The sequence below is a fragment of the Haemaphysalis longicornis genome, unplaced genomic scaffold (genome assembly GCF_048455015.1).
Source record: "Haemaphysalis longicornis isolate Haplotype H1 unplaced genomic scaffold, Haemaphysalis longicornis Haplotype H1 scaffold_8, whole genome shotgun sequence".
NCBI lineage: Eukaryota > Metazoa > Arthropoda > Arachnida > Ixodida > Ixodidae > Haemaphysalis > Haemaphysalis longicornis.
The window spans coordinates 96,082,168-96,095,018 of NW_027526445.1; positions in this window are offsets into that span (position 1 = coordinate 96,082,168).

Consider the following 12,851-nt stretch of genomic DNA (forward strand, 5'->3'; position numbering starts at 1 on the left):
CCCCACTCTGTTTGAGAATGTATTTCGTTATCATCATCATCATCATCGCGCAAACCGTTTGTGCTGCCAAACTATATTTTGTGTAATGCGGGACACCCCATAGTTGTGCAAAAGTATGTCATTGTTATTTTAGGTGGTGTATCATTGATCTACCCTTTGTACACAGCCATTGTGTACAGTTGGCTTCCCTGCAGCGGGTTTTACTCGGATGTAAACGGCATCCGAGGCACAGGCGTAGGACTTCATAGGCAAAGGAAGGTTGGCTTCAAAACGTTCAGACATGGCATGAGGCATCTCGTTTCCTTCCAACGGGGGTGCCATTTGAAGGAATTTACTAGAAAAGTACGGAGAAATAAAGTAAAAATAAAATAAAAATAAAGTGTGCTTATAGCTTGATTGTGTACAATTTTTGTACCAGACCCAGATTAGTGTTCCGTGTCCACGACTAAATTCAAAGTTTGTCCAAAATACTTTCAAGACCCGGTTTTATTCTGCCAATAAGGAGTCCGCGACAGCCGTCGATCGACACCATTTTGCGAAATGTTCTTGCAATCGTAGTGTGCTGTGGACTTGCGCTCTTTTACACGGTGACCCCAGCGTTCGGACATTACTTCATTTTTGCTTCTGGTGGCTCAGGAGCCCCATTGTTGTAGTACCCAACCCTACCAGTCCGGCTCTTTCGCTTTTCCTGTATAGCGTTAACGAGTCTTCCCTGCTCGTTTCCGCGTCTCTTTGGGCCCAGAAGGCGCTACATGTACGTCCACTAATGCTTCAAAACGGCATGATGACAATATACACGTTTGGTTAACTAAGAAGCCCGCTTTGTCCCAACGACAATGATGCAAATTTTATCTGAAACTTCAAGGAAGTAATCTAGATGTGAAAGAATGTTGTCTAACATTGGAGACTCGCCAGCTGCTCTCCGGCATATTCTCTATGACGTCGCAGAAACAATTGTGCTATTGGCGGTCAAAGACATAAGCCTACGGCGAGAAGCAAAACTGGGTGATTACGAAAGGGCCTCTAGTACATTGATTATATCACTTGAATGCTAACCTGGATTAAACACACTCATAACTATGTTTTTGGTGCTGGGCCGTATCCAGGAAAGAAGGCGCTGAAATTCTTTTTCTATCGGTCCTCGAAACAGCCATTACATTCGTCGCCTTCCTCCTCCCCCCACCGTTCTAAAGAAGAAGAGAGAAGTAAACGTGCCAAAAAAAAAAACCGCGCATTGTAGTTCGGCAGTTCAGTGGTCCACAGTTTCCCGCTTGACACCAGTGTAAAATACGATAAAAGGCGTTGGGAATTGCTTTATAAATTATCATTATTATATCCATATTTATTTCTCCTGCAGGACGAAAGCCTCTTTTTTACCATTTAACACGCCGCAACTCGTATATGAAGGGTTAGGAATGAATGATACTGAGAAACGGTCTTGAGATGAAGAAGAAAAGGTTCGCTTTGCGGATGGAGAATAGACACCTTTTCCACTCACCTCCAACGGCCCCTACCTGGGACTGAATAATTCATTTACAAACTACCCTGTCTACGTCGTGTTATTGAGGTTTTCCTACTTTTAGTTGAGTCACTAGATAGGCATTCGGTTACCCTGATTGCCCACCATTTGTAAGACCTCCGCATTGCATGTCCAACTCAACTCCCCTTTGCCAGCGGAACCGTTGTAAGTCCAGCCTTTTCGTCCGTCTGCTGAAGGTCGTTCGTCACGCAGGAGTGGCAGCATGTTGAGAGATGACGAGGGCAATCCCCATTGCGAGACGACATTCCGAAATTAACGGGTACAAAAATAACACCCGGTGATACAAGTGAGGTGTCGAAGAAGGGCGCATGTCCACGGCGGTACGTGAGACGGAACGCCGAGCTGAGTCCAGCTGAGAAACGCGTGGGGATTTATAACGCCTAGGCGTCTAAGCGCAAGTGCGCCAGCACGTACGCTTACCACACATAAAATAACGGCCAGCAGTGCAGGTTTCTGAAAAGACCACATTCCTGATCACGTCCCTGTGTTCTGGTTTCTAGTTCCCATACGGCAGTGGGCACACAAAAGCTTCTTAATGTATCACCTTGCCGTAACCCTTTTCTTCAGATGAAAAACACTATTTAGCTAAAAAGAGTATAGAAGATCAGTTGGTAAGGCTTCATTGTGGGGAAACAGCGCGCAGAACCAGGACACATCAGAAGAAGACATCATGAGCGCTGACTATCAACTGAAATGTTTATTACACAGTGAAAAAGTATATAATAGCGGTTGTCACCATAACAGTCAGGACCTATACACCACGTGCGCACCGAACAAACACAGGATCAGCATTTCTTAAGACAAGCCACTTCGCAGTTATGTAAAGATATGGACGGGCAACTAATACAATCTTCTGAAATATTTCTCATATAAAAGTCATCAGTTATCTCCCTTACTCACCCGTCTTTGTTGGCCATCAATGCAATGGTACATTTAAGCAATTGTTAAGAGCGGTAGCTTTTATGATTAAACGATTCATGAGACGGAACGTGCCTTAAAGGGTGTTTCAATTAATTTTCGCACGGGTGCTTATTGAGACATGGCGCCATTTGCCCCGTGTATAATCTTTTGTATTTCAAAGGAATGCCGTACACGGCATTGCGTCCGCAATCGACAGATTGGGTCTTCTGATTGACACCACAACCCTTTTCTGGAAATCACCTTTTCTGGACAGCTTAATGTCGATTCTGCGTATAATATCTTCTAATATATTGTTCGCGAAGAACACCGCATTAACATACGACTTGTCACCTATGTTATTTATTCTTTGAGAAATAGCATGAAGATATGAAATAACAGCACATTGCTTGCGGGATTCCTTTACATTTGCCGATCTTCCCTGGTGCTTCAACTTTGTTAAACCTTTTTTAGCAGCAAATATAATATGAATGATAGGAAAAACCAGCTTATTTTTTCAAAATATCTTTTTGGCGGGCAACGATTGTACCCATGGAGTGGACACAACACTTTCTGAGAGATGAGTTCAGTCTATTGATGACAATACCTGTCCCTACCACTTCAGAGAGGCAAAAGGAATAACTAAGCAGATGCGTGTTTCTCCTTGGGGCATACATCCAACAGACGTTCTCATACTGGAAAGTCAGCGTCAAGAAAAAAGCTGAATGACTCCCTCTTTGGGGATCCTGACTTGTAAATGCCATACCATTTTAAAACAAATAACTCCTCTATGAATATTAAGTTGGTTCACTTCCTTTGCTGTATCTGCGTGACTATGTGGCCTGTGCGCGGAGTCGTCTATCAAGCTGCTCTTAGCGTAAGAAACGCTACACACCCATCCATTAATTCGTCCACGTCTACATAGTACATTCAAGCGTTCCTACATGCATGCATAAACACATACATGCACGTGCGCACAGCTACATACCTACCTACCTACCCAGCTATCTCTATACATACATACATACGTACATACATACATACATACATGCGTACATACATACACAGACACACAAATACATACACACACACCCACCCACACACACACACACACACACACACATACATACATACATACATACATACATACATACATACATACATACATACATACATACATGCATACATACATACATACATACATACATACATACATACATACATACATACATACATACATACATACATACATACATACATACATACATACATTAACACGCATAGCCAGCTGTTGAGGAGTCTAATGACGGCGAAGACAATGACGTCAGAACGTTTACATATTTTTAGATTGGACGGAATAATGATCTCTAGGCGGCTAACAATCGCGTGGTCTTGCTCCAAGCGCATGTTGGTATTGCGCGCTGCATCAAGTTCTTTGTTGAAGGCACTCGGACGCAGTGCTTTTCGAATAAATTCGGCCCACTACGTAAATGTTTTGTAGAAGGCTGTTCCTACTCCCACAGCGTGTCGGTACGACACAAACGTTTTCCCGGCGCTTCGCAAGAATCACCGCTGGCAATCGTGCCTGTGAATCAACGCAGCGAAAAATAGAAATTGCTCCGTTTACCGCTTGCCGCAACAATTCCATGGACTCCAGCAGGGGAAGCGATTTAGAGGCAGAACCGCCGCAAGCGAGCAGACGCGTATTCAGGAAGCTTAGAAATTCTACCTCCCTACTGGCATTTTTTATGGCTAATTACCCGCCCACTCTAATTGCTAGATGATCTTCTCTCTCCGTTGTCGGTTCTCTATGCTGCCCACCTGCCTGCCGCGAACGTTTTCACGGAAGCCAGCCAGCTAGTCTGGCATGCGGCAAATCAGTTACCTCCCTTTTGGGCAAATGCAGATCGCGAAAATGACGATCCGAATCGTTTCTGATTCATTAGTTTTACTCGCGGAATGCGTTCATAGACTCCCGGTTTACCCTGAATTCTTGGTCGGGGAGTCGTTTCCCTATTAGTGGTACTTTGCCGTCGAGCGAAACCTTGTTTTTTTTTCGCTCGACTCCATAATGCTAATTAAATCTGTTCTCATTATCACTAGCACACTTGGGGAGCATCAGAGAAAATTCGATGCAGAGAGACGACTTTTTATCCCGCGGTGCAGAATGGAGGGGACGGTGGAGCTGGTGAATTACTTTTCTCTGCGGCAATTACTTTTCTCTTTTCATCCGGAAAACGTCAGACTATAGTGTGACTGGTGTATGTGTATTTCTCGGCAACCGAGGGTTTATTGTAGACTAAGCAAAAGCTAAGGCGAGACTGGGTGCCATATTTCTCCCGTTTATGATATTATGATATGCCCGACAAAGAAGCAGGAACCCTACAACTTGCAGATTCTAGAACTAATGGCCAAATTTAGGACCTTGCGGAAACACTGTTTTTTTTATCTACCCCAAAACCAGTTTAATTGAAATGATCGGTACCAGTACGATAAAAGACGTGCATATGCTTGAAGAACTACAGTTAGAAATGACGGCCGTGGGGCTACAAATAAATATGAATAAATTTAAACTAATGAGGAATAAGCATGGCAAGAACGCCGTCTTCAGCTTGGGAGACGAAATAAAAGAATACAGCAACAAGAAAAAACTGGTCAGTGCTGACCCCAACCACGAAAGAGGAATCCGGCGCTGAATATGTATGGCCTGGGGAGCACTTGACAGGGACTCCTAAATAAGGAAAGTAAGTTACCTTTGTCACTAAAAGAAAAATTTACAACCAGTGCATACTGCCGGTGATGACATACGGAGCTGAAACATGGCGCCTTACTAAACAAATAGAAATCAAACTTAGATCGTCTCAACAGGCCACGGATCGAATTATGTTAGGAGTGACACTCAGGGACAGAAAACAAGCTACTAGAGATTAGGAATGAACTAAAGTATAAGATATCATAGTTAAAATAAAGAAAAGATTAACTTGGCTGGCCATGTAGTGAGACAAACCGACAACCGGTAGACACTTAAAGTAACGCAGTAGACGCCAAGAGATGGGTACAGCAGAAAGGTAAGGCCATTAATCTGATGCAGGAATGAAATAGAGAATTGTTGTGGTAAACTGTGGAAAGGAGCAGCACAGGAATGGAGCGGTTAAGGGTGAATGGGGAAGGCCTTTGTCCTGCATTGGACCTATGTCGGCTGATGGTGGTGATATTGGAGAAAGAAGCACATGCAAAAAAAAGCAGCTTTCGAGCGAACAAGAATTCTATACACCCTCATACTGGTACGTTCGATTCACGGTCGCTTGGCTATAGTTAAATTTGTCACATGAAACTGGGCGGCGTAAATAAGTACTCCCTACTGCCAACAGAAATATTTTTCCTAAGTGTGGCTAGAACACGCAAATTAAAGACCGCATAACCTGTTTGATTTAGCATCGTCTCCCTTGACTGTTCTGTGACTGTCAATAGGTAATGTTGTCGTTCAGGGTACGATGTCGTTACGGGAACGGTGGTAAAAGAAACTACGAAATTTGCTTATGCTGAGTGCGCTCCACACAATCTTAAAGTTTGCACTAAGTTTCCGAAATGGAAGGGATGGCATCGGTTCGCATTCACGGCTCGTCGTTACAAATACAAAAAACAGTGTTGCTTTTATACCTGAGCAGTAAGGAAACAACAATTTTCTGCTACTGGCATCTCGCAACAGTTTTCTTATCTGTTGAATAGTCTTGTATAGCGTTGAATAGTCTTCTTATCTGCAAACTAGCCATGAATTTTCCTGCTGACGCATTGGCCGACGCATTGCCACAAAGAATCTGGACAGCTTTCGTTGAAAGGGACCACTTTTCATGCTCAACGTTTAATTACCTCGTAAGCATTTATTTCATCGTTTCTATTAGGACCCTTCATGGGACAGTTTCAATAATCAAAGACAACATGAGCTAAATAACGAACAGCATGGCTTGGCCCTTAGTAGAACAGAACAATTTCGCCATGAAGGGTAAAAAAAGCCTGTTCTCAGGTTCCAGACACTCTCAGACGTATATTGTTGAGATTTAAGTTGTCCAAAGCAGCACGTAGCAAGCGAGTGATTGTTTGGCGTATTTGCGATTCCTCGTCTTTGTCGTCACAGCTATTACACTTATTTTTTAAAGTGTTTTCATTTTTCCCGGGCTGAAATACAGCATTCCGTCATACCGACTGTCCCACTTTACCGATCGCTCGGTGTTTATATCTGACCTCGCCTGACGATGCTTAACAGCGTTTTCCTCGCCATTGGGGTGATTTGGAATGTAAGCAAGGACGGCATTCGAATCCGTACTCCTTGCTATTTGCAAAATGCAGATAGAATGCCACTTGTTCCTGGACGAGAAGGAACTCCTGGAGTTCTGCAAAAAGCGCAGCACCTCCGTCACAACCTACGCGCCACCGGGAAGTCTGGCAGCGGGCGGTGTGCGCAGCCCATCCGCCAAAGAGGTGACGTGAGTTCGCCGCATGACTTACGCTTGCCAGTTTATGTATGTACCGGAGGGTGTCGGAATTGCTTTTTACCCGTCAAGAACTCGCTGGCCAGCGCAAAGGAAATTGTGATTGTGCTAAAAAATATTTTGCACTAGAGTCTACAGAGCAGCAGTAGAACTGCGGAACAGAAGAGATTACCGATCCGGCAGCGCTAGGCGTCAAAGGAAAGTAATTGGTCAACAAAGACGCCTAGGCGAAGCCAACAGGTTTTCTAATTTTTTAGGAAATTAAGAAGGCAAATTGTGCAATCGCATATTTTTTTCTGAGAAGCTACACGCTTGTTTCCTACCCATTTAATTATTATTTTATTCCTCAAAATACCCTGTATATTGAAAGTGATGAGTGGGGATTCTCAGAACAAAATACATCGATAAATTTTCAGAACCTAGTGGAGCCAAAGATAACAGTCAGGGCAGTAATGTGGTTACATTTCTACGATGTTTGCGGTAAAAAGAAATTAAAATAAGGATCACCGCTGCAAACGAAAGTTTGAATGTCGAGGACATGACTGGTGCGCGATAGTAGGCATGACTGTGGGTGCGATTGTTCAACCTTAATTATGTTATTAAGGAAGTAAATTCGGACTGAAAGGCACAATCTAACACGGCTGAGAAACCCGTGAATAATCATCCAGGCACCGTGCATACCTTTTCGGGCATGCTGATTAAAATACTCTGTTTGGACTCACCAGGGTATGCACAGCAGGCGAAGAAGAAAGCTGTGTCCCGATCAGGAACCTATGATAGATCAGGAAGCAAGCGTTGCTGAAGGAGGACGTCGCGTTCCGCTGTACTACTTCTTGCGTGAGGTGCCCCTTACAATCAAATATGCCTAGAAGATGACAATTGACATGCGTATGCATTTTCCTTTTCCCTACGCATCATCCAAGGCTTCCTAGTCCATCACAAATGCTAGTAGCCCATCTACACCTGATTTAATTTATTACCACGTTAGCTTTTGCGAAAGCTAAAGGCTTATTTTATTACCTTTTACCTTTTTACCTTTTAACTTTATTACCTTTTACCTTTTATTACCTTTTATTATTAAAGGCTTATAATTTATTACCAAGTAGGGACAAGTTTACCTGACTGCTATCGTACACAAACTTCACCCCAAACCACCAGCCCCCTACGCGCGCGCACACACACACACACACACACACACACACACACACACACACACACACACGCACGCACACACACACACACACGCACACGCACACGCACACGCACACGCACACGCACACACACAGACACACACACAAAAAAACGCACGCACACACGCGCACAAACACACACACACACACACACACACACACATCAGTAAGAACAAAGTGCCCACTCACATATTGCTCGAGATTACGAATGCGTAATATGCAGCGCCACCGTAAGCATATCTTGTAATCGCGGAAATGCGTAAGTGTTTGTGTTCACTACATTATGCGGGTACCACTATCAGCCACCAAGCAATATAGAATTGGGAACAAGGAACACAATTGTGTAAACGCCTGGACGCGACAGCATGCGCTGTGGTTAGGAAGTTCTGCAAATTTCCATTTTTTTAGGTTTAATGCGTCAAACATACTCCTGAACAGTCCTTCACGGCGTTGTGGGAGACTCCGGCGCAATATTGAGCATCTGGGGATCATTTACATGCGCCGAAATGTGAACTCATGGGCGTGTCAGCTTTTCGCCCGCATCTGGAAAGGCGCACTTAAGCCGTTCTTGTGACTGACCAATGTGTACTCGAACGCAGAGTGTATACGAACTGTACAAACAGCATTGCAAGTCAATTCAGTGACTTCCAAATCGTACAATAAATTTCGTAGTCCATGGAATCATTCGGAAAGTAAAGACTGATTCGTGTCGTTTTGCCACGCATTACATCTTTTCAGCACCGGCGAAACCTACCATACGCATTCCACCCTCCTCAAGAACGCAACCTTCAGGAAATAGCCGACCGTTACAAGAAGACGCCCGCTCAGGCACGTTGGATGCTAGCGTTGTTCTGGTCAGTTACTGTCTTGCCCTTGTTAAACGAAAAGGTTATTCTTGGAACGGTGAGCTAGAGCTGTTTTGACGCACAATACAAACTACTTGAGATACCAAACAAACAAATCGTCATCACTCCCCCCGCACAACTAAAGAACATCGATTCATGTTAAGAGCTATATAAGTAGCCATTCCTATAACTGTGACGAATCAGGCAAAATAGGATATGACTGTTCCACCCTGCAAGGTTCCTTATCTCAGCAGGTGAACAATCACCACGGTGCTTTAGGTTTCAACGTCAAGTCGTTTCGTGAGACCAAAGTTCATACTTGCAAGTAGCTTCTTTTTTCTTGTCATAACCTCTTGGATAATACAGCTTACAAGCCCCTTACACGATCCAAAAAGCAGAAATTGTATTCAAAATTAACAAAACAACGTTTAATAATTCCTCACAACCACATACAAAATTTAAAATCTGTAGAAATTTTAAGCTTTTACGGGATGCAACGGGGGAAATGAACGCAGTAATCCTGCGTTCTGATGTTACACGCGATCATTTTACCCAAGATTTATTAACACCTCCCGGAAAAAAAAATTCGCAACCTGTGAAACAACTGGCGTGCAGAATGAGAATTGATGACATAAGAATATATGTTCGCCATGGCCGATGAAGGCACGGCAGCTTGAATAGCAAGTCGTTACTCATCATCGCAAAAGGATTTACGCCAAAAGGCGACATCTGTCTACGAAGCAACTTTCATTTTTCTTGATCCTATATTTCTGACCAGATTTAAAATCTACATTACCTGCACGGGTAAAGCACGGCCATCGGAGTTCATCTTTTAAAATAGCGCCAAGAGCGAGATTAATGCTCCTGACGTGCAGTCTTAGCAGAAAATTGCCTTGTGTACTTTTAGATACTTATACGGTTAAAAGGCATTAGTGCGGGAAATGCTACGTACGCCCTCCCTGTCAAACTGGCTCACCAAGTTACATAAAAATAACGCATGTTTAGGCATACACTAAGAGGCCTAAACGTTTGTTTTATACCAGTACTTTAACTTTAAACTGATATTCATTTCTGTGGCATTTGCTGCTGCATAGTGGCGCCGAGATTGTCATATTTATGATGCCTTGACGGGTCATCTATTGCTCAAGCAGATATTCAGCGCTGCACTAGCGTTCGGCGGGTCATTACTCTTCCGCATAGGTATTCCATACCGAACTTGAGAACGGCTCTGATGCAAACATTTCTGATTAACAGTGGTAGTGCTTCATGAACCGCCCGAATAAGAAGTTATCTTGCGCAATTATGGGGCACACCTGTGACATGCCACAACAACGGCGTAAGTGGAGAATGCAAACGCAGGGGGTTTATGTGATCTTAGTAATATTCCCTGCGCATATAAAATGTTTCTGAGGTCATTTTGTTTTCATCTGCATTGGTTAGGAAGGCACCTTAAGCATTCTATTCGAGTATCATCTTTGTGTATTAAAAGCCTGCATTAGGGTTAGAATACAATTGCTGATATCGGTTTATTACGATGCTTCCAGCGCAAATAACGGCCTTTCAATAGGGCACAATATTGTAAGCAATATAAATATAGAATAATGAGGAGTAACAACTATAAAAAATGAATGTCAACAATATTACCTAGCATGATGCACCATAAAATTGGATGCGACACTGTGTGTTGATATTGGCGAACTTTAAAGCAACACAATACAATGCACCTAATACAATTTGTATACACCGCAATATTACAATACAAATTCACCACAAAAGGTTTGGGTGCTGCGTGGCCGGAAAGGTCAGGTGGACCTGCGGGCCAATTTTCACACCGCCGACGCTGTTGTACGGCTAGATAGCTTAATCTGCGTATTTCTTGCATCGGGGGCATGAGCAATAATCCTCTCTCCACTTAAAGCGAGTTTTCGTTGAAGAGGAAGGAAATACAGCTACTTCTGTGCAATATGCACGAACTATATGCCTTCCAAAATGTGTGTGCCCGCGTGCACCTATACATGTATGGTTGTGTTCGCGTGTGTGGGAGTAGTGTACTCGTGCGATCATGCCTGGGTTTACGTATGTGTGCGGGCGTGTATGCGTGCGCACAAACACGCACACGCGCAGCCTAATGCCACTGACCCATAGCATAAGGTCACACTAACACGCTCATACGCACCCACATATGCCCGACTAGCAAGGGTGCAAAGTAAGATTAGAAATGAGGAAAGTATGGTACGCGCCGATCGCAGACTAAAAAAGCTCATAATCATGTCCCCGCGGGATCACAATTACACGGGCAGATTATTGAAAGCTAGTGAAAAATATCTTACTTTGCACTAACGTCAATCCTCCTATTATTTTGAGAAAGACACGATTTAATGGAGAAAAACGTCTTACCCGCAGTTATTAATACAGAAAATCGTGTTTAGAAGAAGTAGACGATTGCGTCTAACAGCGGCACCTGAAGATTTTTCCTTTAGGTGGCACTCCTATGTAAAACGTTTCTAAGTGATGCGAGGGGCAACGTAAGCAATAGGGGAATATTCTTTAATACGTTTGGGTAGTTTTGTTGCGTGGTATAACAGCAGACGTATAAAATCCCATCCGAGGTACTAGCTTCTCAAAAAAGAAAAAAACGCTGTCCACCAGAAAATGATGTGATCTGAAACGAACATGTTCTTATCGCGGTTTGTTATTTACACAAATCAGTTTGTTACCTCGCAAGTAATATGTGTGCAAGGCCTCTTTAAAAGCGCACAAGCTCAAACTAGATGTATTCATTGCGCTGTGCCCAGAGCATAGCGTATGTTAAGAGGGAAACGTTTTCTTCTACCTCGATTGGCGTTTTTTTAAGAGCGGCAGCTCTTCTTTGCTACATTGTTGAAGGTCATTCATGACGCCGCAAGTGACTTTCGGCAGCCTGCACGCTACCTGCGCCTTTCTTTCTTATTGCTTCGCTCGATGTGAGCTTCGCTGTTGCTGTACCACGGGACAGGGCGGAGGGGGATTGGCAGAATACACTGCGCTTGTTCTCTCAGCGCTGATTGAGCAGCCTGGGCGGGCAATTCAGCACTTGTGAACACCGTCCCTAGGAGGGGGTTTTGCGCCTCTTTTGCCGGTGCTTGGTCCCCCAATTTCAGCTTTGATGGCGCACAGCCTCGGTAATCTGCCTTTGCTTTTCAGCGCTGTGCCCTTCAGTAGATATAGGTATACGGCAGCGTGTGAATGTCAAGAAAAGGCAAACTCTACGAAAACACTGTGTGCAGAGTCGGTGTTCGCCCGAGATAAATAGGACTAGTAGTGTAAGCGTGGGACATTTTTGAACTAGCTTTTAAACTATTCTTCTTACCGTCCACACTGCACATAGACGACGGGAGAGAAAATTGAGGGCACGACACCTATGCAAACATCTTTGTAAGAAAAATGATAGAAACTAGAGAGATAAGCTGCGAGAGAATAGCTTGTTGAAGCCCCTCTTTACTTCTTGGTTTTACGGCGCCGAGGGAAATTCGGTAACCACCGGGGACATTTGTCTCAATGAAGGGATCCCGCCCTTAGAGCCTCGTCGCTCACTGGGCACGAAGCTCAACGACCGTGCCATATTAGATAAAGGCGTCTGAGCGTTGAGTTCCAGCAGAACGTCCAACAGTGCTACCCGTTCGGCGTGATGTATGGCGGTCGCAGTCCCGTTGACCTTGGCCGCCCATTTTTTGTGCCGGTTACGCGAAGATCCTGATCCGATGGCTGCTGCAACGCGGCATATTGGCGCTGCCCAAATCAACCTCCCCTGCTTACATCCGGGAGAACATTCAGGTCAGCATGGAGAGCGCCAAAACTGTGTCCTGGCCCCAAGAGCCCCTCTCCCAAGGCAAATCAAACATTGAGGGGG